Source organism: Podarcis filfolensis, assembly GCF_964270895.1.
Source record: "Podarcis filfolensis genome assembly, chromosome: 15".
NCBI classification, from domain to species: Eukaryota; Metazoa; Chordata; class Lepidosauria; order Squamata; family Lacertidae; genus Podarcis; species Podarcis filfolensis.
The window spans coordinates 37,550,771-37,576,159 of NC_139618.1; the positions used below are offsets into that span (position 1 = coordinate 37,550,771).

The window sequence follows — 25,389 nt, forward strand, 5'->3', positions numbered from 1 at the left end:
CTGGTCCTGTTAGCTAGGGATGATGGGAGTTGTAGTCCCAAAACATCTGGAGGGCTGAGTTTGCCTATGCCTGATCCATTCCAATTGAGTTTAGACCCTGTAGTGATGGGCTTGGGGATCTGGCAGAGTCCTAGAGCCCTCCCACCTCCTACCCAAAGCTGGGAAAGTGCTAAGTAGGTTTTGGGAAGGAGATAGGAGGACCCTGTCAGACCCTCATGCCCCCTTCCCAAAGTCCAGCGCCTTGCTTATCAGGCTTTGCTCAGCTCAACGGCCAGTGCTTGCGCTGGACACACAGCTCTAAATCCACCCTGGCCCCTGTTGGTCATAGAAAGTTCTCTTTTCCCAGATCACACTATTCAGTCATCTAGCCTGCATTTTCTACCCTGACTGGCAGCAGCTTCCCAGGGTTTCAGCCGAAGAGCCTTTTCCCATCACCAGCTTCTATCTAATCCTTTTAACTTGGATCGGACCTGGAACTGTTTTCATGCAAAACATGCTCTCTTCCGCTGAGCTCCAGTTCTTGTTCACAAACATCAGGCTAGCTCCCATCATTCCTTGTTTTGCCTTGATCCATATTTTTTAAGGAGTGGGGGAAATAAAAGGGAAACTGAAAAGGGTTTTTAAGACTCAACTGCAAGCAGCCTTTGTGACTTAAGGCCTCTCCCTGGAGGTGGAGGGGGTGTGATCAGAGCCAAAGCAAGGACCTTGTGATCATTGTGTTTTTCAAATGCATTAGGAGGAGGGTGCAACATGATAGGTAGGAGTGAGCGCAGATGTGGTTTCCGTGGAGCGCACCACCTGGAACAAAAGTCCTAATGAGGCTGTGCTATCTAGAATTCCTGATAGATAGAACAGTGCCAGATGCGAGCTGAATACCTCACTTCATAATTATTGCTGGAGTGTGGTTTGCCAAGGTTTGCTTCAGGCACAGCAATTGAACCGGCCAGGCATTGTTTGCAAATGGTTTTGATTTTTGGCCGGCATTGGCAAGCAGCTCATGGGATGTCTCTGTGACCTCCTGTGCAAATGTCTCTGGAGCTCTGAGGACACAGTAATACCTTGTTTTGGAAATTGCTGTCTTTTGAAGAACAGCAGTTTTCCCCCCAGCTTCAGCTGGCTGCATAGAAACAGGCAGCAGTCTTCTTTGCATGCTTTTCCTGACATGCAGGGGCTGCGCTGGTTAGCTTTACCCCAGCGCAAACAGCATGAACTTCTGTAATCAGAGGTCCTTTCTGCACACAGCTGCATGCGCAATGCTTGCGCGTTGACTTGGAATCCTGATTGCGCAGGGTTCCAGGTTGCCTGGAGGAAACCTTTGCACATGCAACTGTCCACACAGAGACTTGCTCCCTGCAGGCATTTGTGCATGGATGACAGGGGACGGAGCTGGTTGGTGCAGGATGGCTAATCTCAAACACTGCTGAAATGAATGTATGGTAAAATGATAGATGGTGTGAAATCAGAGATCTGGTGAATTATGGGACAAGGAAAAGAAGTGGGGCATAAGCATGGTTTAAAACATGGATGGGAAACCTCAGGCCCAGGGAGCAAATGTGGCCCTCAGATCTCTCTGTTTGGCCCTTGAAACTCTCTCCAGTGGTCTTCCTAGGACACATTTCTGCTTTGCACCCTCCTTGGCTGCTAATACTGCTTCTTGCTTGCCTAGGTGGAGGTGGACAGAGAGGTGATGTAAGTATTTGCAGAAATGAGCCCATCATGCAATGGTAATGTTCTCATTCATTTTTGCCTCTGGACCCACCCACCACATGCATCCTGTGGCCCCTGGAAGGTTCTCAGGAAGGAATGTGGCCCTCAGGCTGCAAAGGGTTTAACATGAATGGCACGGTGCACCAGATGCAAAATGTTTCCCCTTTCTGTCTGGCGTGTGTGCAAAGCAACACTGGTTTTAGATGGAAGCACAGCTTCTAGCCTCAAAGTGGAAGCAGCTGGATAGCACTTGGTTGAGTGTGTGTGTGTGTAACCAGAACAGCACACTTGCACACTCTGTCCCCCCAAGTCTTGCGCATCCCAGCCGTGCTGTACTGTACCCTTCATCCTGGCAGCTCACTGGCTGCCGAAACCACCCAGTTCTCTGTTTGAGGCAGGCCCAGTCCCTGACAACACATCCTCTTCTTGGCACTGCAAGCTGCTAAAATTGGGTTTAGCTTGCTGTGCCACCACGTTAGTCACTGGCAGGCAGGGCTGAAACATGGTGGGAGGTTGGTGAACAGTAGTCTTCTGCTTGGAAACTAGCAGCTTTAAAGTTACCGGATTCGGGAGGGAAGAGAATGCTGTAAGCTGAACTTGGGCCCCAGCACGAGATGAAGCAAAGAAATTGTTTGACCTTGGTTGAATGTCCAAGCCCTAGTTTGCTTCTTCCACACTAGTCCTTTTTCTCTGACATCCTTTTATTTGCTTCCATTCTGTTGTTGTTTTTCCTGTGTCACTCTTTTGTTTATTTTGAGATCTGATTAGTAGAGTTTGCTTTTGTTGCTTGCAGAAATACAATTTCTGCTTTCCTTGCGCAGATAGGCACTTTGCTCTACCTCTCCATGCCATCAGAGGCTCACTTGACTGGGATATGGTCTTCTTGGTGGCGGCATCCAGGTTAGTGGAACGCAAACCCCAGGAGCAAGGACTGGGGAGAAATGAGATTCAGTTTGCATTTAAAGGCGAATCTACCAAATCCCTGCGTTCCAACACATGCACAAATGGAAATGCAGCCTTCCCTTGAAATTGACACTTCACCAAATTTTGCAATGCAATTCTCCTGCCAAATAATGTGAACTAAAATGCATATACTGAAGGTAAAGTATGCCTCAAAATGCATATATTACAGAAAATAGCATTAAAAAATGCATTAAGCAAGGAAACATTAAAGGGTAAAGGTAAAGGTACCCCTGCCCGTAAGGGCCAGTCGTGTCCGACTCTAGGGTTGGGCGCCCATCCCACTTAAGAGGCCGGGGGCCAGCGCTATCCAGAGACACTTCCGGGTCACGTGGCCAGCGTGACGAAACCGCTTCTGGCGAACCAGCGCAGCACACGGAAACGCCGTTTACCTTCCTGCTATAAAGCGGTACCTATTTATCTACTTGCACTTAAGAGTGCTTTTGAACTGCTAGGTGGGCAGGAGCTGGGACCGAAAGATGGGAGCTCACCCCGCCACGGGGATTCGAACCGCTGACCATACGATCGGCAAGTCCTAGGCACTGAGGTTTTACCCACAGCGCCACCCGCGTCCCTTGGAAGGAAACATTGCATTACAAAAATGTATGTATTAGGCAAAATGGCATAAAATATGTGTGTTTTAGGAGAGATTTGCATTAAACTGCTGGTCAATTTTCATGAGACTACTTAAAAAATGCAGACTGATGTGAAAATGTGTAGAACCGAACTTAAAATTGCAAAAATGATAAACAGAGAGAAACTGAAATTGGTAGATCAGCCCCTGCCCAGCAGGACAACCTCTCCTTATTGGCATTTCAACAGTCTGTGAAAACCATTTTCTATGTTTAAGGGTTTAATCTTCTTCCCCTCTCCCCAGGGTATATGGGGTGGGGGATGTGATTGTTTCAACATATCTTTCTATATCTTGGAAGTCCACCTGGGGAGCCAAAAGGTAAAAAAATAAATATTTAAACAACAAATACATTTTAAGAGCTTATGTGCCTTTAATGAAAACCAGGACCTGGCTTTCCAAATGTTGTTGGACTACAACTCCCATCATACCTGACAATTGGCCAGCTTGGCTGGAACTGAATGGAGTTGGAGTTCAACAGTATCTAGAGGGTCCCTCGGCCCATCATGTAGGCGGGACTTCCCTTTCTGGCAGTTGCTTTTCCAGGAGTGCAGATTTTGGTTGAACATTCAAAGTGCCTTGATGGTAAGAGCAGTTCAACAGCAAAGCCAATTACCCAGAGAGATGGTGAGCTCTTCCTTCCTGGAGATCCTCAGAAAAACACTGGGCAGCCATCTGTTGGGGATGCTAGAGCACTGAATTGCTTTCACTGAGCAGGAGACTGAACGAGGTGCCCTAAAGGCGCCCTCTAGCTCTGTGCTTCTGTGAGCCCCAGGTCTGCTTCTGGACTCGCTCCCGCCTCTCATCCTGTGCTGTTCTCTCTTTCCAAAATGGTAGCAAGCTGTAGTTTGCAGGAAATGATGGTTTGAGGTTGCCCGGAAAAGCATGGCTGCCAGCCATGGTTGAAATCCTGGTTGCAAAACCTTCCTGTGTCATGATGACCCCTGAATCCAGCAGCAGAGTCAGCAGCTGAGAAGCAAGATCAGGTTCAGGACTCTGAGGCAGCTCCTGAAGATCAGGGGACCATTGAGACTGAGGCTGGGGGACAGGATCCACCAGAGGAATCTGGTAGACCACCAAGGCCTTCTCCTGAGCCTCCCATCACACATCACCGGTCCGGTGGCACAAAGGATGCACCAGGAGGGAGGCTATGGAACAGAGGAGGACTGCCCATCTTCAGGCCGGGGGTTAACCCTTTCAGGCCCTGAAGTTCTCCATGTTACAGGTGGAGCTTGGAGGACATAGTTTGATGCCAGAGCCTTAGCTCCCAACCCTTGTTGGAGCAAGTTGGTCACTCAAAGTTGTCTGCAGTCCTGCATCTTCTGAGCAGCCCTACCTCCCCTCCCCTCCAGCCTACTAGCTCCCTTCTCCCTGGAATCTAGCATTGGACCAGGACACAGCATCCTCTCCATAGCCAATGGGAGGCCATCAGTGAGTGCATCTTTAAGGGCAGCCCCACGCAAAGCACATTGCAGCAGTCAATCCAAAATAAAGGATACATTTGCCATCTCTGCCAAGCTAAGCAGTTGGCTCCTTACCTCTCTCGCCCTAACCTAGCCACTGTGATCCACGCGACGGTCACCTCCAGACTTGATTATTGTAACTCACTCTACGTGGGGCTGCCCTTGAGACTGACCCAGAAACTCCAGCGGGTGCAGAATGCCGCGGCGAGACTCCTTACAGGGTCCTCGCTGCGGGATCACATTCACCCGGTGCTATACCAGCTGCACTGGCTCCCAGTGGAGTACAGGATCAGGTTTAAGGTGCTGGTTTTAACCTTTAAAGCCCTATACAGCCTAGGACCCTCATACCTATGGGACCGCCTCTCCTGGTATGGAGGACCTTACGGTCTTCAAACAAAAACATCTTGGAGATCCCGGGCCACAGGGAGGTTAGGCTGGCCTCAACCAGAGTCAGGGCTTTTTCGTCTGTGGCCCTGATCTGGTGGAACGCTCTGTCACAAGAGACTAGGGACCTGCAGGACTTGACATCTTTCCACAGGGCCTGCAAGACAGAGCTGTTCCACCAGGCCTTTGGCCAAGGCACAGTCTGACCCCCTCCTTTGATAATCTTCATAGAACTCTAGCCCAACGGTTGCCATTAATTTGATTCTGAATTGATTTTAGAATGAATTGATTTTAGAATGCTGTGTTACTTTTATTGTTGTTAGCCGCTCTGAGCCCGGCTTCGGCTGGGGAGGGCGGGATAGAAATAAATTATATTATTATTATTATTATTATTATCATCATCATCATCATCTTGACATAGGAGTGCTCAGAGTGAACCATTGGTTAATGGATGTATTATTTAACATGGGTAGCCTTCTCAGGCATTGTTCCATTCCATAGCAACAAGTTTCAAGGACCAGTTACGTGCCAGGCGAAACGTTTCTCCCCACCACCCACCTCCCATTACTTCATTTCTAAATTTGCTGCAGAAGGAATGTGTTCTTATGTGGGCTGGATGCTGCATTTAGGCAGGGAGACGCTGTGCCAGTGACGTGAAAGAGCACCCTGTTCCCTGGAGCAAAGATGGCAGTCTTGCTAGGGGAATGTTATGCTAGCCTGTGTGGAAGGTCAGAAGATAAAAAATAAGGCCGTAAGGCAAGGGAGATGGGACTTTGGGCCCAAGAGCTGAATATGGCCAGTGAGCTTTTCTATCTAGCCCTTGGAAGTCTCCCCAGCCTACAGTCCCTCTCCAGGTCCCTTCCATGGAAAGCTGAGAGTCTAGAAAAAACCTCTAGTATTTGTCTGGCTGGTCACATGCATCTTTCCACCACATTGGCTTCTGGCCTTGCTCACTTTTTGCCTCTGACGGAACCCACCACTGTGATGCAGCCCCCAGAAAATTGCCCATAAGGGATTGTGGCCCAAACAAATTAACCCACCCTTGTCATAAGATGAGCCCTTCTGGACCAAACCAAAGTTCTCTTTCATTCAGCAGTCTGCTTCCCTCAGTGCTGTGTCAGAAGTCTCCAGGAAGCCCCAAAGGCCCCTCTCCCAGCAAGTGGTATTCAGAGATGGATAGCCTCTGAACATGAAGGTTTACGATATCCTAGCCAAAAGCCATTGGCAGGCAAATTTATGGAGAATAGGGCTAGTCCCCTGTAAAGCTATCAGTGCCAGTGACCACCATCATATCTTGCAGCAGTGAAGCATATCAGTCTGCTAAGAGATACTTGTTTTGTCTGCTCTGAATTAACGACCAGTCAATTTCATTGGGTGACTCCAAGTTGTAATATAACTGGCAGGGAGTCAGGAAGTGTGAGGAGGAATTACCCATTATTTCTAAACCGGGGTGGCCAACTCCCAAGAGACTGCGATCTACTCACAGAGTTAAAAACTGGCAGTTGAGCTTTTTTTTTTTTAGGAAGGAAAGCCCTGTTTTTTATGGGTTCAGGTCAGAGTTGTTGAGCTTTTTGAGGGAGGAGAAAAGCCCCCGTTTTTGGGGGTGCAAGGCAAAGATGTTGAGCTCTTTTTAAGGGAGCCAAACTTGTTGAGCTTCATTGGGGGGAGCCAGTGATCTACCACAGATGTCCAGTGATCTACCGGTAGATCACGATTTACCTCTTGGACGTCCCTGTTCTAAACCATGCATACTTTTATTTGCATCAGGAAAGCTGATTTAATCCAGGCTGGGCCATTGCTGTTCTTGTGCTGTTTTTTTAAAAAAATAGTGTTATGAAATTGATACTTTTTAAAATTATATTTAATCAGCCATGTTTTGAGATATGTAGATGGATGGATTATAAGCCACTTTATGAAGACTCTTTCTTTAAAGACCAGTTATGAGTCTGTTAGCGAAACTGAATAAATAAATCTGGGAACAGGCACCGCCTCCTCTTCAGCATAGCAACCATATTTTAATTTATTCTGTGTGGGAAGGGGCATTGGCTACAGACACCTCTGGGTCTTTTTCACAGTCTTAAATATAGGCAGCGATGTAGGAAGACTATGGAGGTGCTTTACTTATCAGGCTCTTTCTCTGCAAGACAAATCTCTGATGAGCCCCTCTTCATCCCCATGAAATACTGCACAGCCCTTTGCCTGCAAGAGAATTTCTGAAAGGGGAATTGATTTGAGGTCTCACACGGATGCGTGATGGATGCGCTTGGCTGGCTGCCATATCTCATACGCAAGGAGATGGTGTTATAGGTCCTCTAATTGGGCGTGAAAATTGCAGAGCACATTTAGATGTTGTAATTGACATTTACAAGACGTTGGTGGTGGCTGCTGCTGCCTGGTCCAATAGACGTGCTTCTCTGCAATAAACCTGCTTGTACGATGTGCTGTGTTCCGTGTTTAACTATAACTACGGCTTACAAGGGTAAGAGTAAAATTAATAACTCTAGCAAATCTTTCAGTGTCAGTTTGCACTTCTGATAAAACTGTTGAACAGCTCTTACTGTCAGGAAGTTCTTCCTAATGTTCATTTACCTGTAATTGAAGAAAAAAGCACACATTCCATAATGGACTCAGCAAAAGAATAAAGTAATTCTTAAATCTAGCCATTGAGAGTGGGATCGACAACCCATGGAAAAATTGTTTTCTACCATCTGAAAATGGGCATTGCATTTGGGGATAATATGGGTTTGCAAGGGGAGACAAAGTTCAAGGGTATGGGAAGCTATTCAGTTAAGCTGCCACTGAGAGAACAGCAGAAATTGCTGGCAAATTTTGGAACCTGGATGCCGGTCTATATGGACTTGTGATCTGAGCCCGCAGGGTTCTTTGTTCAACTTGTTAAGATTGCAATCTTACAGGTTCTTACCAGAGAGTAAGTCCCATTAACACAGTGCTGCAAGACTCAGATTATTTTTAGGAATTGGACTGAACTGTTTCTAGATTTGCAGCTTCCCACCCCACAAAAACTCTTTTCCTTCTTTACAGCAATGCCCTCTCCCAGATTGTCCCTAGAACAATGTAACACCCTTGAGAGCTATGATGCTATCTGGCTCTTCTTCCCTTCCTGCACTTTTCCTCTGCCTCACTTGCCCCATCCTTCCTCTGCATGCATCTTCTTCCATTGCCAACCGTGCCTGTTCAGAAATCCCTGCAGTGGGCGTTAAGTGCCATGAAACAGAAAAGATATCTGCCAAGGAGGCTCAGATGTAGCCAAGAGCTTTCAGTTATGGACGTGTCAGACACTGTACTCCCACCGGGATTTAGGAATATTTCACACATGGCACTTAAGATACTTTTGTGCCTCTCCCAACCTGCTGTCTGTGAGCATGTGTGAAAGATAGAAATGCCATTTAAATACACAAGTATCAGGTTATTCAGCCTATTCATGGCCGTGCAGAAAGGTTCCACTGCAAGCAACCTGCATTTCTCACGTCCCCTGTGAACAGCTGCTAGTCTGCCTTGGGAAGATAATTGTTCTTGAAAAGCAGTTTAAAAATCCATTACACAGTTGAGAGAGAGAATAATTAAATAATGTATTCTCAGATGTGCATTGGAACCACATCTGAGAATCTTTTCCCACCCTGGAGAGTGTCTCTTTAATTACTACTAACAGCCACACACAGCTTTCTTATGAAGTGAGACCAGGGACAGGACCTTTTATGGGGTGGCACCAAATTTTTGGAATTACCTCTCCCAGGAAGTATGCCACTCCCCTTTGCTGGCCAAAGGCTTATTTAATCCAGTCTGCACTTGGTTGATTTTGTCATATTGCGCTTTTATCTGCTGCTGTTCTTATTTTTTCTATTAGTGGCTCAGGTCCTGAATATTGTTGATTGTGAGTTGTAGCCCGTGCTAGTCTTACTCATAATAGACCCTTTGCAATTATTAGGCATGTCTAACTTAGAACTCATTCATTTCAGTGAGTTTACTCTGAGTAGAAGTCAGTTGCATACAGCCCTGCATTTATGGGTTGTTAGTTAGTTAGCTTTTTACTCTTTGTTTTAGAGTACACTGTAATCTGTTTTTTGAAAACCAGGCTTAATAACTCCAATAAATAAATTAGCAACAATAACCATGTGATTCCTTCTTCTTTTCCATGACTGCTCCCCCTGTCTCCCCCCCCCCCCCCATCTTCAGTAGGGCTATTTCCTTCACTGTTCTCCCATCCCTTACCCCCAACCCCAGACATGCAGGTGAACTGTACAGCTCCATTGGCAGAGCTGGCTCAAGACATTTTGCTGCCTGAGAGGCAAGGACAAAGTGGTACCCTCTCCCCATTCCACATACAGAAGCCAACCAGAATGGCAGCTGAATCTTGCTTCAACACTAGTAATGGGTTAGCATCCTTCACTGCATCTTAGTGATGGGACAAGGGCAGGTCACGAGGCATGCAGAGTTCTGTTCTCCAGCAGAGGGGATTGGCTGATTGGCTGATAGGGTCAGCCCTAACCACTGATTCACAAAGGGTGTGTTCAGACGTGATTATGATGCCTGATTAGAATGCTAGTGCCTGTGTCCAATGACCCTTTCACACTGCTATACCTGCAGTATACCAGCTCAGTCGGTAGAGCATGAGACTCTTAATCTTTGGGCAAAAAATTGTGGCATTTCAGGGGGTTGGACTAGATGATCTTCGTGGTCCCTTCCAACCCTACAATTCTATGATTCTCTGTCACACTCTTTTCATTCACACCATGGTGTCTGGTGTGATACAACAACGTACAACATTGGGCAGTGCCACTGCTCCCTTTCTGCACATGCATGCTTCTGTTGCCCCACAATTCCCCCATGGAAACAGCAAGAAAGAACTCTGTGTTGGCGTGCCACCGCAAATTTCATCACTTTACTCCCACAATTTTGTGGATTAATGGGGTTGCAGATGGATTTCCTGGAAGCATTGACACAGAACTCAGCCCTAAACTTCCACTTGATTTCCAGAAGTGGGTTTTGTAGCTCAAATATAATGCAGAAATTAAAAATTAGGGGAACATTGGGGAAATGGAATACAGTGGTACCTCGGGTTACAGACGCTTCAGGTTGCAGACGCTTCACAAACTCCACTAACCCAGAAATAGTACCTTGGGTTAAGAACTTTGCTTCAGGGTGATAACAGAAATCGCGCAGCGGCAGCGGGAGGCCCCATTAGCTAAAGTGGCACCTAGGTTAAGAACAGTTTCAGGTTAAGAATGGACCTCACTGAGAGTGAGAGATGCGTGTTGAGCTGAACGGAGTTGAGAGATGTGCAACTCCTGGCAGATGTTATAAGAAGGGTTCAGTAGAGATTTCACATATGCCACAACCATTAGAACAACCTGGCCACTATAAGGAAATTCTGCCCTTGGTATGTTCATTTTCCACCTCTCCATTTTGATTCTCTGGCCCCATAGCTGCACAAACTTATTATCCCAAAATACAGACGTGCTTTTACACTTGTAAGACTGGATGTTTTGCCATCTGTGGTACTTGAGGGTCGATTCCAAAAGATCCCGCCTGAGAAATGTCTTTGCCCCGTGGAGATGGTAGCACCAAAACAGTGGCACACGTCCTGCTGTCTTGTACTGTCTACAAAGACCTGAGGAACGAGATCATCACCACACTCGTATTAACCATCCCAGGGTGCTCAACCACTGCCACAATGCCCTTTCTTCTATCAGATCAAAATGAGCAGATAACAGCAAAGGTTGCTAGGTTCATAGCTGAGGCAGTCAGAAAAGGGCCACTAACTGACTGCTGATTCAGGACTTTAAATTGTGCTCTTATATCAAATTTCCTTTTCTGCGTATACTGTAATGTTTTACTGTTGCTATGGCTATTAGCAAATGCAAATAAAGTTTTATCTATCTGTCTATGCCACGACCAAAGGAGTACAGGAGGACATGAGTCACTGACTCAAGCTTTCTGGAGTTGTAGGGGAACTTGTGCTTGTGGTTTGGGGTATTTGTGTATCTTCCCTCCAGGACTGATGAAGGAAGGACATTTAAACATGCCACCAGGAAGGCATACCCCAGCGTCTTCTCCTGCACTGTCTGCCAGGGATATCGTGAGTTTATAAAGTGGCAAGCAGCTTACCTTCCGAAAGGTGAAACTGTGTTAACAGAAGATTTCCCACATGATGGTGAAATTGCTCAAATGTGATTTTGAGCTCCAGTCCTATTTTCCCCCTGCGGGGAGGTTCGCTACCTAATTACTTAGAGGTGGGAAGGGAGAAATGGCAACCAATGCCTAGTTTCCATGGCAACCCCCGGGGCTCAGCTACTAACTTCTCCAATCTAAAATTAAACGGCTCTCCCCCCATCCGCCACTGCCACCCCTTCTTAATACTTAAAGCAGGTAATTTGCTGCAATGAGGACCCACGGGAGCACAGTCAGTGTCACCAACCAGATTGTTAGGTGTGAAGCTTAAGACGCTCTAAATGGTCTCGCTGGATGCTCCCTGCCACAAAGAGTCCATGTAAAATGGGGCCCCATGTTCTCCGCTTCTCTGAGAGGAGAGCTGCCCAACGCTTGGGCTACTCTACTTGGTTTCCTTTGGAACTGGAGAGTCGTTTGCATTTGTAATTATTATTTTTTATGAGCAATCGTACAAGCAGGACTTGTGGACAGAAGGCACTCTGATTCCCCCAGAAAGCAACTTCCTGGAGAAGAGAAGGACTCTATAGCTCAGTGGGGGATCACCTGCCTTGCATGCAGGAAGGTCTTGGGTTCAGCTCCCAACATCTCCAGGTAGAGCTGGGGAAATCTGCTGTTGGAAACCCTAAAGGGCTACTGCCTGCTATTGTAGACTGGACCAATGGTATGACTTTCAGTGTGTGGTTGTCTGACTCCAGCTAAAAGTTTCCATATCATCTTGCTAATGCTTTTTTTTTTTTAAAGTCTTCATGAAAATTGATCAGCATTTTAGTGCAAATTCCTCCAAATATGCACACTTTTAGTAAGCAATTTTGCATGAGAACGATGCATTTTTGTATGTTATTTTCACAAATACATGCATTTGTTTTCCCACACTCCCCTAGTGCACCCATTATTTGATTGAAGAACCGTGTCACAAAATTGGGAGAAGTGCAAATTTTGAATGCTAGCAGTGTTTTGGTTCTCTTATCATTTCAGGAAGTGCAAATTACTAAGTTACCAAGATTACAATAAACCAAAATTGAATTTCAACCCCCATCCCTACTGTCACACCCTTCTGGCATCTGACTAAATAAGCTGAATCAAGGGTCATGTCCTGTCTTGGCTAAAGGAGCTGCACTGGGCAATTGGTTGCTGCCCTCAGCAAGATAACCTTAAAGACTCCCTTATTGCCACAGAGGAAACACTTGAACAATGCAGAAACTTGGAATATGAAAGAGGGTGAGGCATGATGCAGACCTGTCAGTATACAAATGGAACCAAGGGGGAGCGGAACTTGATCTTTCCAACAACGAACCATAGTTTGGAACCAGTATGTATCCCCGTTTAGTTTGCCTTTATGTGGCTTGGCTGACTTGCTTTACACCTGGAACTTAGGGAACTGACTTACACCAGGCCAGCCTATTGATCTGTCTAGTTCAGTATAGTCTACTCTGACCTGAAGCAGCTCTTTGGGGTCTCAGAGGCAGAATGCCTTTCCCAATACTGGCTTCCCGGTCTGCTTTACAGGAGAAGCGAGGGATTGAACCTGAGGCATACTGCATGCTATGGAAATAGTTGCGTTTAAACATATTCCATCCAAAAGAGGGAGAAGCTTTACTTTAACTGATGAAAAGTAAAAGGTAAAGGTAAAAGGACCCCTGGGTGGTTAAGTCCAGTCAAAGGCGACTATCGGGTTGTGGTGCTCATCTTGTTTTCAGGCCAAGGGAGCTGGCGTTTGTCCATAGACAGCTTTCTGGGTCATGTGGCCAGCCGGACTAAACCGCTTCTGGCGCAATGGAACATCATGATGGAAACCAGAGTGCATGGAACCGCCGTTCATCTTCCTGCCACAGCGGTACCTATTTATCTGCTTGCACCAGTGTGCTTTTGAACTGCTAGGTTGGCAGAATCTGGGACAGAGCAACGGGAGCTCACCCCTTCACGGGGATTCAAACCGCTGACCTTCTGATCGGCAAGCCCAAGAGGCTCAGTGGTTTAGACCACAGCGCCACCTGCGTCCCATGAAAAGTAGCATTCTCAGGACGCCTGCCACTTCCTGTGAAGTAACCAAACATGGATTCCCAGGCCCCAAAGATCCAGCAAACCCTTAAGAGGAAACAAAAGAGGCACAATTAGCGACAGCTCAATTGCAGTATTAGTTGCACATCAGCTGGGGAAGTGAGAGGCTCCCTGTAATTAAATACACAGAAATCAACATCCTTCCCTGGCATATTTAGCTTATGGGGGTGTTCCCACTGTGCCACAAAGATGAAGGATGTTCCTGATGTGAGTGGGCCTAATGTTCTAGGGCTGAATCATTCTAGGGACTTAGATTTAGCATGCTGCAGTCTTTCTCATCTCTCTGATCGTGATGAAAGTTGTTGCTGCATCAGGGGAAACGGAGAAAATCGGGGTCAGCCAATGCAGTGCCCTGCTAATGTTGTTGGGTCATGACACCAATAACCCCCAACCCCTGCCATGCTAACAGGAGGGCTGGTGGGAGTTGTGGTTCAAAACATCTGGTGAGCAGCACCAGCTTGGGAAAGTCCGATATAAGTTGGCACGGCGCAGGTGGAGAATTGGGCTCAAACTTCAGAAGCAGTTACTGCATTAGTAATCATATCCTAAGGCTGCTCCCTCTAATGTGTTTATTACACATAGAATCATAGAACTGTAGAGTTGGAAGGGACCCCGAGGGTCATCTAGTCCAACCCCCTGCAATGCAAGAATCTCAGCTAAAGCATCCAGGGCAGGTGGCTATCCAACCTCTAGTTAAAAGCCTCCAAGTTCTTCCTGTAGTTGGAATCTTCTTTCTTGTAACTTAAAGCCATTGGTTCAAGTCCTGCCCTCCCAGGCAGGAGAAAACAAGCTTGCTCCATCGTCTATGTGACAGTCGTTGAGATATTTGAAGGTGACTATCATACCTCCTGTCCTAGGCTATGCTAAATGTTTATCACTGATTTATTTTAACATTGATTATTCATGTAGGTTTATATCCCTGCTATTCAAGGCAGAATACCTTCACAAAACAGCTCACGATATAGCAAATTGAGTATAAATACCTTTTAAAAACATTTTTTTAAAAAACAGTACATTTTTTTATTTAACAGAATTTATATATACTGTCCTGTTTAATCGTGAAAACATCTAAGTGGTTGTTTAGAAATAACAACAAATTATCTTCCAGTTCTGTAACTCGGCATGTGAACATATATGTTAGAGAAGTTTAGGTGAAGGGGGATCCTGATTCAGAGCAGATATTTGGACTGGACCGTCTTTAGAGATGTCTTGAAAGAGCTTCCCCATGGTCTGGTTTCGTCCCACTGCAATGGGAATGTGGCATCAGTCGCTGTTCCACAGTTGCAGTGGCCATCGTATGTGGACCAGGAGTTCTTGACAAGCCAGTTAAGCTCTCCTTGGAGAGCCCTGTAACCCATGCCAGGGCTGTGTGACCCAGTTCAGCTTTCTTATTTCTGTACTTGGGCTCCTAGCAGACCCTGTTGGCGTGGAAGGAAAAGGCTGTGGGGAGGAGGATGTCAGTGCTGACAGACACAGGACCAGGCTGGCTTACTCTTCAGTGAAACTGCGAGGATTGTATTCAAAAGCTAGTTTGACTCAGCATAGACCCATTGAAGTAAATAAATAGACATGACTGACTTTGGTTCAGTAATTTCAGTGGGTCTACTCTGAGTTAATCTTTAAGGCGGGGATGGGGAATCTCGGGCCTGGGGGCCAAATGCGACACTCTGGATCATAAGTAGGCAAACTAAGACCCAGGGGCCGGATCTGGCCCAATTGCCTTCTAAATCTGGTTTATTTGTGGGGCCTGTCTGGTGTTTTTACACAAGTAGAATGTGTGCTTTTATTTAAAATGCATCTCTGGGTTATTTGTGGGGCATAGGAATTCTTTCATTACCCCCGCCCCAAAAAATATAGTCCGGCCCCCCAGAAGGTCTGAGGGAAAGTGGACTGGCCCCCTGCTGAAAAAGTTTGCTGACCCCTGTCTAGATCTCTCGACCTTTCCTCAGGCCACATCCCGTACTGATTCTGCCCTAAATATTAGGATCTCGCTCTCAATCTCTCAATCTGTCTCTGTCTCAGCATAGACTGAGCCCTTCATTAAACTGGATGTTGGATGAAGCAGGATGCCGGAGTAAGGAAAACTCTGACTTCGTATTAAAGCCGTAATGTCTGCATTGGTCAGATATCCATGTCTGTTGTATAGTTTTAGGAGGGACATGGCTCTGGGTGCTGTAACTGAGGAGTGCCTGCACTTCATAATTGTTCCACTGAGTTTGTAAACTGTGTGTGCACATTGCCACAGGTGTCGTCTTCAAAACTGCATTCTCTCTTGCATGTGAGAGTGAGGAGGGAAAGTGTTTGCTAAAACGGTGCCTGCCATCTGTAGCCTTCATGAGATGCTTAGCTTGTGTACACACCATCCATTTAAAGCACATTACTCCCCCCCCCCAAAGAATCCTGGGGACTATGGTTACTGCTGCAAAACTACAGTTGCCAACACCTTTAACAAACTATAGTTTCTAGGATTCTTCGGTGGAAGTCATTGCTTTCAATGTTTGGTGTGTGCACAACCTTCTGTTAAAAATAACATACAATCTTTGGGGTGGGGGAATGCTGCCCAGTTAATTGGGGGTGCCTTTTGGTCTTGGATTTATTCTTTTAAACCCCATTTTTGTTTGCATATCCTACTATGAAGTCTTCTCATTGGAAATAAAATGCTGGTACTCTGCAGCAGTTGTGTCAATTCCTAGCTCTGATCCTCAATGTCAGATCCATTCCTTGCTTTGATAATGAGGCCGCCAGTGGGCGTGGATTCTCCCAAATGCTCTTCATTGAACTAACATGAAATACGATGAACTCCCAGCCTCTTTGAGCAGCTGTAAGATGCAATTCAGTCTGAAGTGTTCTCTCTCACTTAATGACAGATCGCGGTGGTGCGTGTGGGTGTTTGTGCGGGTGTGCTTTGTGAATTCTCAACTGAATGCCCTCGCTGCCCACAATCAAAATAATCCCAAGCGAATGTCAGCAAAATGAATGAGGCTGATGAATTAGAGTGAATGAGTGTCTTGTAATGGGGGCTCTTCATCCACTCTGAAAGACAATTAAGCACCCGCTCACTCAATGGGTGCCTGTTTAAATTCATTTCCCACAATACAAATGGAGGGCAGAGGAGAAGGGAGGATCTGCAATTCCCTCTATTGGGATGAGGGTCACTGGCATCTGTGGGATTGCCTGGGGTGCCCAAACTTTTTTCAAAGAGGGCTGGATTTGATGAAGTGAAAGGCGAAAGATTTGTACGATCTGAAGAGAAACCAGAGGGCCGACCAGAGTTGTTTGCCTTTTTTTTAGGATTGAAGTTGTTGAGCTTTTTTTGCGATTTTACCCCAAAGTTATGGAGCTTTTTTAAAGGTTGAAGCTGTTAAGTTTTTTTAGGATTTCCCCCCAGGAGATAGACTGCCACAGGGGCCAGATTAAACCGACCGGTGGGCCGGATTGGGCCCCGAAACAGACTTTGGACATGCCTGGACTCACTGAGACCATATAACACCAGTCTTGAAAGACCTACACTGGCTCCCAGTACGTTTCCGAGCACAATTCAAAATGTTGGTGCTGACCTTTAAAGCCCTAAACAGCCTCAGCCCAGTATAGCTGAAGGAGCGTCTCCACTTCCATCATTCTGCCCAGACACTGAGGTCCAGCTCCGAGGGCCTTCTGGCGGTTCCCTCACTATGAGAAGCCAAGTTACAGGGAACCAGGCAGAGGGCCTTCTCGGTAGTGGCACCCGCCCTGTGGAACGCCCTCCCACCAGATGTCAAAGAGAAAAATAACTACCAAACTTTTAGAAGACATCTGAAGGCAGCCCTGTTTAGGGAAGCTTTTAATGTTTAATAGGTTATTGTATTTTAGTGTTCTGTTGGAAGCCGCCCAGAGTGGCTGGGGAAACACAGCCAAATGGGCGGGGTATAAATAAATTATTATTATTATTATTATTATTATTATTATTATTATTATTATTATATTTCTTCTCCTGGAACAGGCATCTCATGGGTTGTAAACAAATGCAGTCCTAGAACTCAGGGCCGTTCAGTGAAGCTGAATGTTGGAAGATCCTGGGCAGAAAAAACAAAGCACTTCTTCACACAGGACATGGCTAAACTATGGAATTTGCCCCCGCAAGAATTCTTTCTTTAGTTATTTCTGAATGTTAAGAGGATTTACAAGCATATCACAAAACAGCTACAAATCTGTTTTAAAAGCAATGCAAAACAAAACAAAACCAGCTGAAGATAGGTGTTCACTTTGTATCATTTTTAAACCTAAGACATAGATATTATCATCCTGCTGGAAAAGATTGCCAAAACAAAGACATAATCAGTTCTTTCCATGAAGTACGACCACTGGTTGCCTGCTTTATCTCAGCGGAACAGGGGCGGCCATACCGAATAGTACTGTGAAGCAGGCTTCTGATATTTTGGGGACTTGAAGGAGAAACTCCAAGTTGTGTGGTGATACAAAGCAGTTTCCTCTAAAAATGCATTTTGTACATCCATTTCGCTATTTATATGCATTGTTATGCCTGCTTTACCCTAGTATGTCTACTTTAGAGTGTATCGCTTGGCTGTAGAACTGCGCTGCAAAATTCAGAGAAGTGTGAATGTTTCAGTCTGCATATTATTTCAGAGAGTGTGAGTTAGGCACATGCAAACCGAATTGAGTTTCCCCCTCCTCCCTAGAGGCAGCGTTCCGATATTTGTGCTTGAGCACAGAAATGAGCAGTGTGGCTTTCGGTGACCTTCTAACAAGCCCTGCATATGGCCTATTATCCTCCCCCTCCCCCTTTGCATTGATTAATTTCATTAACAGGCTCTTGAATATCCAGTTAAGGGTCATCCAGCTGGAGGCGAGTGCAGCTCCTGCCTCTCAGCATAGAGAATATGTTCCAGGCCCTGCCCCTTTTATTACAACCAGCTCTCTGCTCCCTAATATATATGCAAGGCCAGGTGCTCTTGGCTGCTAGGGACTCCATATGCTCACACCAGCACACTCTGTACCCACCAGGCTGGGCAGATAAAATCTCAGCGGTCTTCAAATCCCATTCTGGCACTTGCACACCGACACGTGTCCACACACCCCAATTTGCATCATAAAGGGTTAGCTCTTCGCGTGCTTCTTTCTCCTTCCCCGGGCCACTGTATCATAATGGGCTGTCAATACGGCAGGGCTGACGGCTGGGCAATCTCTTTGGCAGCTGGGACAAAGGCTTCTGTCATGCCCCAGCTGACAGGGAATAAGGAGAAGATAAGCCCGATCCCATTTTTATTTAATTGTCTTTAACCCTCCAAATCAGGCTAGGCTGGGGCAGACAATGAGACAACTTAGTTCTGCTGTCTTAGAAAAGGCAAGAGGCGGAGAACGATCTCCATCCAGGGCTGGGAAATATTTGATGGAAATAGCACGGTCTGTGGACCATGGGCATTGCTAGGTTTGTTTTCTTTTATTTAAAAGCATTTGCGGACTGCTAAGTATTTTAAAAATCTCTTTAAGAGGTATTGTAAATTTAAAGGGACCCCTGACCATTAGGTCCAGTTGTGGCCGACTCTGGGGTTGCGGCGCTCATCTCGCTTTATTGGCCGAGAGAGCCGGCGTACAGTTTCCGGGTCATGTGGCCAGCATGACTAAGCCGCTTCTGGCGAACCAGAGCAGCGCACGGAAACGCCGTTTACCTTCATGTCGGAGCGGTACCTATTTATCTACTTACACTTTGTCATGCTTTCGAACTGCTAGGTTGGCAGGAGCAGGGACTGGGAAACGGGAGTTCACCCTGTCGCGGGGATTCGAACCGCCGACCTTCTGATCGGCAAGTCCTAGGCTCTGTTGTTTAACCCACAGCGCCACCCATGTCCCTTCAAGCACATAAAAGAGATTGTTAAAAGACATAAGAGCCCTGCTGGAACATGCCAAAGGACCTTTCAGTCCAGGATCCTGTTCGCACAGCCAACCAGATGCTTCTAGGAAGCCCGCAAACTGAATCTGAGTGCAAAAGCATTCTCCCCAGTGTTAGAAATTAGCCAGGTGCTAGGTGCATTTTGCGAATGGCGCACGTCCTGTTGTGACCATGTGGAGATCTCTGGATGCCAGGCTGGTGACCGGCATCTCCACCTGACTGACTCCTCCAGCTTTCTTAAGCAGTAAGCAGAAGAGCTTGTTCACTGCATTTATTTTCCTCCAAGGAGTACGTGGTTCAACCCCACCAGTGGCGTAGCATGGGTTGTCAGCACCCGGGGCAAGGCAAGTAATTTGCGCCCCCTAATCCATGGATTTGCGCCCCCTAACCCTAACCCCCAGATGTTGCGCCCGGTGCGGCCGGCCCCCCCTGCACCCCCCACGCTACGCCACTGAACCCCCCCCCCAGTTAATCCCAACAGTGACCCTGTGAGGTAGGTTAGGAGGCTGCGACTGACTCCAAAGTCACCCAGTGAGCTTCAGGACTGATTGGGGATTTGAACCCTGATCTCCCAGCTCCTATTGTGGCGCTCTAACCACTACAGCATACTGGCTTCCTGGAGTACTTCCTCATGGGACAGCTCTATAAATTAAGTAAGTACTGTAAATACAGGGACGCAGGTGGCACTTTGGTCTAAACCACAGAGTCTTGGGCTTGCCGATTAGAAGGTCGGCAGTTCGAATCTCCATGACGGGGTGAGCTCCCATTGCTCGGTCCCTGCTCCTGCCAACCTAGCAGTTTGAAAGCACGTCAAAGTGGATGTAGATAAATAGGTACCGCTTTGGCGGGAAGATAAACGGCGTTTCCGTGCGCTTCTCTGGTTTGCCAGAAGCGGCTTAGTCATGCTGGCCGCATGACTCGGAAGCTGTACGCCGGCTCCCTCGGCCAATAAAGCGAGATGAGCACCGCAACCCCAGAGTCATTCACGACTGGACCTAATGGTTAGGGGTCCCTTTACCTTTACCTTTACTCTAAATACATATGGGGAATAAATATGGGGAAAGCAAAATGCTACTCAAAGAAGGACATTTTCCTTAAAGCTTGAATTTGTTTTATTCTGGATTGTTTTATTTGATTTAATGTGTTGCAAACCATTTTGAGATTTTTTTCCCATTGAAATATAAAGTGGTCTAGAAATGAATAATAAAAACAACAATGAATGTTACTGCAAAAAAAGGCACCTGGACATTCAGTTTTGACGACCATAACCTGGATTTAAGGTGCCGTTTGGCGATTAGCATAGATACCTGAGTTTCTAATGCAGGTACTCCCTGCCTGTGAGGAGCCAACAGGTATTCAGAGGCAAACATAGCCATTGCATCTAGTAGCCATTGGCAGCCACCACAGGGGGTGCATGTTTTCATGCTTGCATGCCTTGGGCGCAGTGATCCTTGGTGTGAGCGTGTCATCTGTCAAATGCTGGATCCAAAGTAAAGTCTACTAGAGCCAATGTCTTGATTAAGAATGACACATGGGAAATAGGCATCCTTGGGTACCTGCTGAGGCCACCTCCACTGCTGCCCTTGCTGTTGCTACTTTTTCACCTGCCCTCTACAAGGGCCCGTAGTGCCTTCCATCAGCTTCGGTTGGTGGCCCAACTATGCCCCTATGTGGACAGGGATAGCTTATCTTCTGTTGTCTATGCTCTGGTAACCTCAAGGTTAGATTACTGCAATGTGTGATATGTAGGTGTCAGGGAACTGCCATCGGAGCCAAGAGTGGAGGTAAGGCTCCCCAACGATGCAGGAGAAGGGACCAGCAGGGAGAGAGAGAACACTTCCTTTGGGGAAGGAAATCGGCGTGACACCAGGAAGAAAGGGGAGCAGGGAAGGACTTCGGAGACATGGCTCCAAGACTCTTCCACAGAGGCCAGCGGGGAGAGCCCAGGACCTCCGCTGGCCACGCCCACTCTGCGCAGAAGACTTCCACGCAGGGAGGCTAGGCAGAGACTTGGCGTCAAGCAGCTTTTATGTTGGAAGAAGTTCAGGAAACACCCACTGACGGATTCTGCCAGTGACTGACACAGCCACAGAGAAAAGGGCTGTCCAGCCAGGGAAAGGTTTAGCCAGACAACGTTGCCTAGAGCAGCAGCCCCCTTACGCACGAGCAACCCCAATTCCCTTTACAGTAGGGCTGAAGACGGTTCAGAAACTTCAGCTGATGCAGAATTCAGCAACCAGGTTGCTCACTGGAGCATGACAGTTTGAGCATATTACATCGATCCTTATCCAACTGCATTGGCTACCAATTAGTTTCCGGGCCCAATTCAAAGTGCTGGTTTTGACCTATAAAGTCTTAAACAGCTCAGGACCGCAGTACCTCAGGGACCACCTCTTCCCATATGAACCTCCCCAGACCCTGAAATAATCTTCTGAGCCCCCCTTCGTGTGCCTCCTCCTTGAGAGGTCTGGAGGGTGGCAAAACGAGAACGGGCCTTCTCTGCAGTGACTCCCCATCTGTGGAATGCTCTCCCCAGGGAAATTCACCTGGTGCCTTCATTATACATCTTTAGGCGCGAGGCAAAAACATTCCTCTTTAACCAGACCTTTGGTTGATCTGATTTACATCCTATTCCCTTTTAAAATGTGGGTGGTTTTTTTGGGGGGGGGGTTATGGGGTTGTTGTTTTTATTTTGATTATGTATTTTGTGGTTTTATATTTTTATTTTCTTCTGTGAACCACCCTGAGACCTCTGGGTATAGGCAGTATATAATTTCAAATAATAATAATAATGATGATGATGATGATGTAAGCAGCGAACTTCAATGTCTAAAATCCCTGGTAGAGGAGAAGGATTGTGAGATCACGTTAAGGGTAGCCAAATTCTGTGTGATTGCCATAAAACTTAGGGAACAAGCTGTGCTATCATAATGATTAAGGCCTTAAATGATAATGCTAGGTTAATATATTAGTGACTCAGTTTTAATTTATATATATTTTAACTGTTGCTAGGTGGCGCTGTGGGTTAAACCACAGAGCCTAGGACTTGCCGATCAGAAGGTCAGCGGTTCGAATCCCTGTGACGGTGTGAGCTCCCGTTGCATGGTCCCTGCTCCTGCCAACCTAGCAGTTCGAAAGCACATCAAAGTGCAAGTAGATAAATAGGAACCGCTCCGGCGGGAAGGTAAACGGAGTTTCCGTGCGCTGCTCTGGTTCGCCAGAAGCGGCTTAGTCATGCTGGCCACATGACCCGGAAGCTGTCTGCGGACAAATGCCGGCTCCCTCGGCCCATAGAGCGAGATGAGCGCCGCAACCCCAGAGTCGGTCACGACTGGACCTAATGGTCAGGGGTCCCTTTACCTTTATATCTGTATTGTCCCTGTTATACCTAATTGCAAATTCAAATGTATCTCTATCGTGTTTTATGACTTCCTTGATATTGTATGTGGGCTGGAACTAGTCGGTGACCAAAATAAAAATAAAAATAAAAATCAATAATTTAAGCAGTGAGGAGATGGACACCCCATCTTCTACTTTCTTTGTGCTCTGCCTACTTGGGTGGCTTGGACCCAGAGGGAAGAATATGAGTGGTGCCTTGGAGAGCCTTTTGGCACATCCACCAGAGTATTGTGTACACTGGCTGGCCATAGCGTCCCAGGATTTCAGGTAGAGAGCCTCTCCCCTTTCCCTAAAGAGGAAGCCCACCTAGGGACTTCTCAGAACCTGAAGCCATCACTGTCCATTCTAGTGAACGAATGTAGCTTTAAGGAAAGGGCTGCAGATCAGCAGTAGAGCATCTTCTTTTGCATGCAGGAGGTCCCAAGTTATGTCCTTGGCATGTGAAGGTAGCGCCTGCCTGAAATCTTGATGGTTTGTGTTGACCGGGGCCAACCTGCTGATTGCAGGACGAAAGTGCTGGGAAGGGCCACAGTTCAGTGGCAGAGCATCTGTCCCGCAAAGAGGAGGTCCTAGGTTCAATCCCTGCAGGTATCTCCAGCTGGGGTTGGGAAAGGCTCCTGCCTGCAATCCTGGAGAGCCACTGCCAGGCAGTGTAGTCTGACATAATGCAGCTTCCTTGCAGTGGTGGTTGGGCTTGATGGGAGTTTTGGTACATTAGCTACCCCTAGTGTAGAAGAAGAAAACTGAATTGGATGGACTGCCTATCTTGAGGCAGCCTCCCCTATTCCCCTGTGAACATGTTAAGAGACAGCTGTGAGGAGCAGAGAAGTGGGGAGGTGGCGAACAAAAAAATCTACGACCAGAACCAGGTCCAAAAGTGAGCAAGCAGGAGGGGTCTCTGTTCTGCAGTTTCCTCTTCCCGATGATATTTTTCTGCCATCAGTCACAGCTGCCCTTTCCAGCTTCCTCTGCAAACTTTATCCTCCCCACACAGACTTCTGCAGCTGCAACAGGCCTACAAGACCTGTAAATATTTGGGTGGGATGCTGGCAGCAGGGTGAGGGACAGTGGTGGAAGGAAAGGGGGGCGGATTTTCTTTTGTACTGCCATTTTGTCTACATTCCAAAGTTGTGTGTGGGGAGAGAGAAAGCAGAAACAAGGCTGAGTCCCTGCCAGGGTGACGAAGACAGCCTCCCTAACGCCCACAGTATGGAGAGCAGAAAAGCTTTTAGTGGTTTTTAGTGAGCAGCAGCGATTGGAGCAGCTTCCGTTCCATCTCCCTGCTGCAATGAATCAGCCTCCAAAACACACACCCCCTTTCCACCCCCTCCCCTTCTGCAACGCACCTGGATGGAGGTCATTTTGATCCTGTGCTGATTTTGACCCACCTGCAACTCTGCACCACCCTCCTTAACCTTTAGGTGTGACCAGGAAAGCATTTCCTTCTTTCCCTCACCAGCTGATGATCGAAGGCATACTGGGTCGATTGAGGGGCTTTAAAGCCCCAGGGAAAGGGGAAATATATAGGGTACCAGCACTGAGCTGTAATGACGGCAGTGACACACTGTGCCTTTGAGAATGGTATACAAGACATGAGTTGTAATTAAGAACAGCAGCACCATCCATGTTGGAGCAGATCAAAAAGTGCTGAATGTTGTAGGGGAAGCGCAGAGCAAGGGACTTATTTGGGAATAAAGTTGAAACTACTGTGGCTAAGCTTCACTCTAGAGCTTTGTTTATGAAGCTTTGATTCAGGGGGAGGGGAGTGGATCTCTACCAGCACCAGGCTGTTCATTGGAGTTTGTTGCCCAGAACGTGTGATGGGCAAATCTGTCAGTTTTGGTTCCTCTTAGTTTCTCATTTTTCGACTTCCGGGTTAGCGCAATCGCTGAATGGCGGATTTCTCCCGGAGCTCCGGGAGAGATCTGCTTCGCGGGTTCGGGTCTTGTTGCTCACGGCGGAGCAAGGACCCTTAAAAGTCACAGGCGCGTAGCCTGTGAACCGGAGACTCGGCGGGCACCTTTGCCCCCCTCCCGACGTCGTGAAATAGCCTTTTTAAAGGCTACAGATCAGCCGAGGGTGCGGGGAGCGGTGCTGAGAGTCGCTCACACCCAGCCTGCGAAGCGAAGCCGCGTCGCCAACAGCGGAGAGCGCTGACTTCTTCCGAAGATTTTGGATTAAAAAAGAGCAACTTTCCGTGAGTAGGATTGAGTTTGCATTATAAATTGGACGTTAAAATTTACGAATTCGGGCACCGAGACGGATAAGTACTAAAAAGGAAGTCTGCTTACCGTCCTGCAGCAAGATTAAAGCGGAAGACAGTGAAGCTGTAACTTTTGACAGGAGCTTTTTACGAGCTAAGAAACCCAACACCAAGTAAAGAACTCCCCCCCAAAAGGCAGGGGAGGGGGGGAAGAAGACTTTAAAGGGATTTCCTGCCTAAATTAAAGGAGATTGAACTGATTACCGCTGTTTATCTACCTGGGGGTCGGACTGCCAAAAAGAGGAAAGACACCGACTAAGGACGGCTGTTACAAATAAGGTTAAAAAGTAACTGATATATAAACTTTGGTTACTCTCAACTTGAAACATCGTATTTGGTTACATAGTAAGTCATTTGCAGGACATTTTCAATTTGGATCTTTTACAAAGTAAGGGACTTGGAGGGCTTTTGCTTTTTGGAAGTGTGGGAACAATTTAAAGTTCAGAAA

At 47.0% G+C, this 25,389-nt stretch overlaps 1 protein-coding gene across 2 annotated transcripts in view; it reads left to right on the forward strand.

Moving 5' to 3' along the window:
- LZTS1 (leucine zipper tumor suppressor 1) overlaps positions 1-25,389 on the forward strand; it is a 56,717-nt gene that overhangs the window by 4,754 nt on the left and 26,574 nt on the right. The window contains exon 1 of one of the 2 annotated variants that reach the window (XM_083588664.1): positions 11,157-11,242. The exons of the other annotated variant lie outside the window; for it this stretch is intronic. The gene's annotated coding sequence lies outside the window, so the exon portion shown is untranslated. Of the gene's footprint in view, positions 1-11,156; positions 11,243-25,389 lie in introns of those variants that run through there. 2 annotated transcript variants of the gene reach the window in all.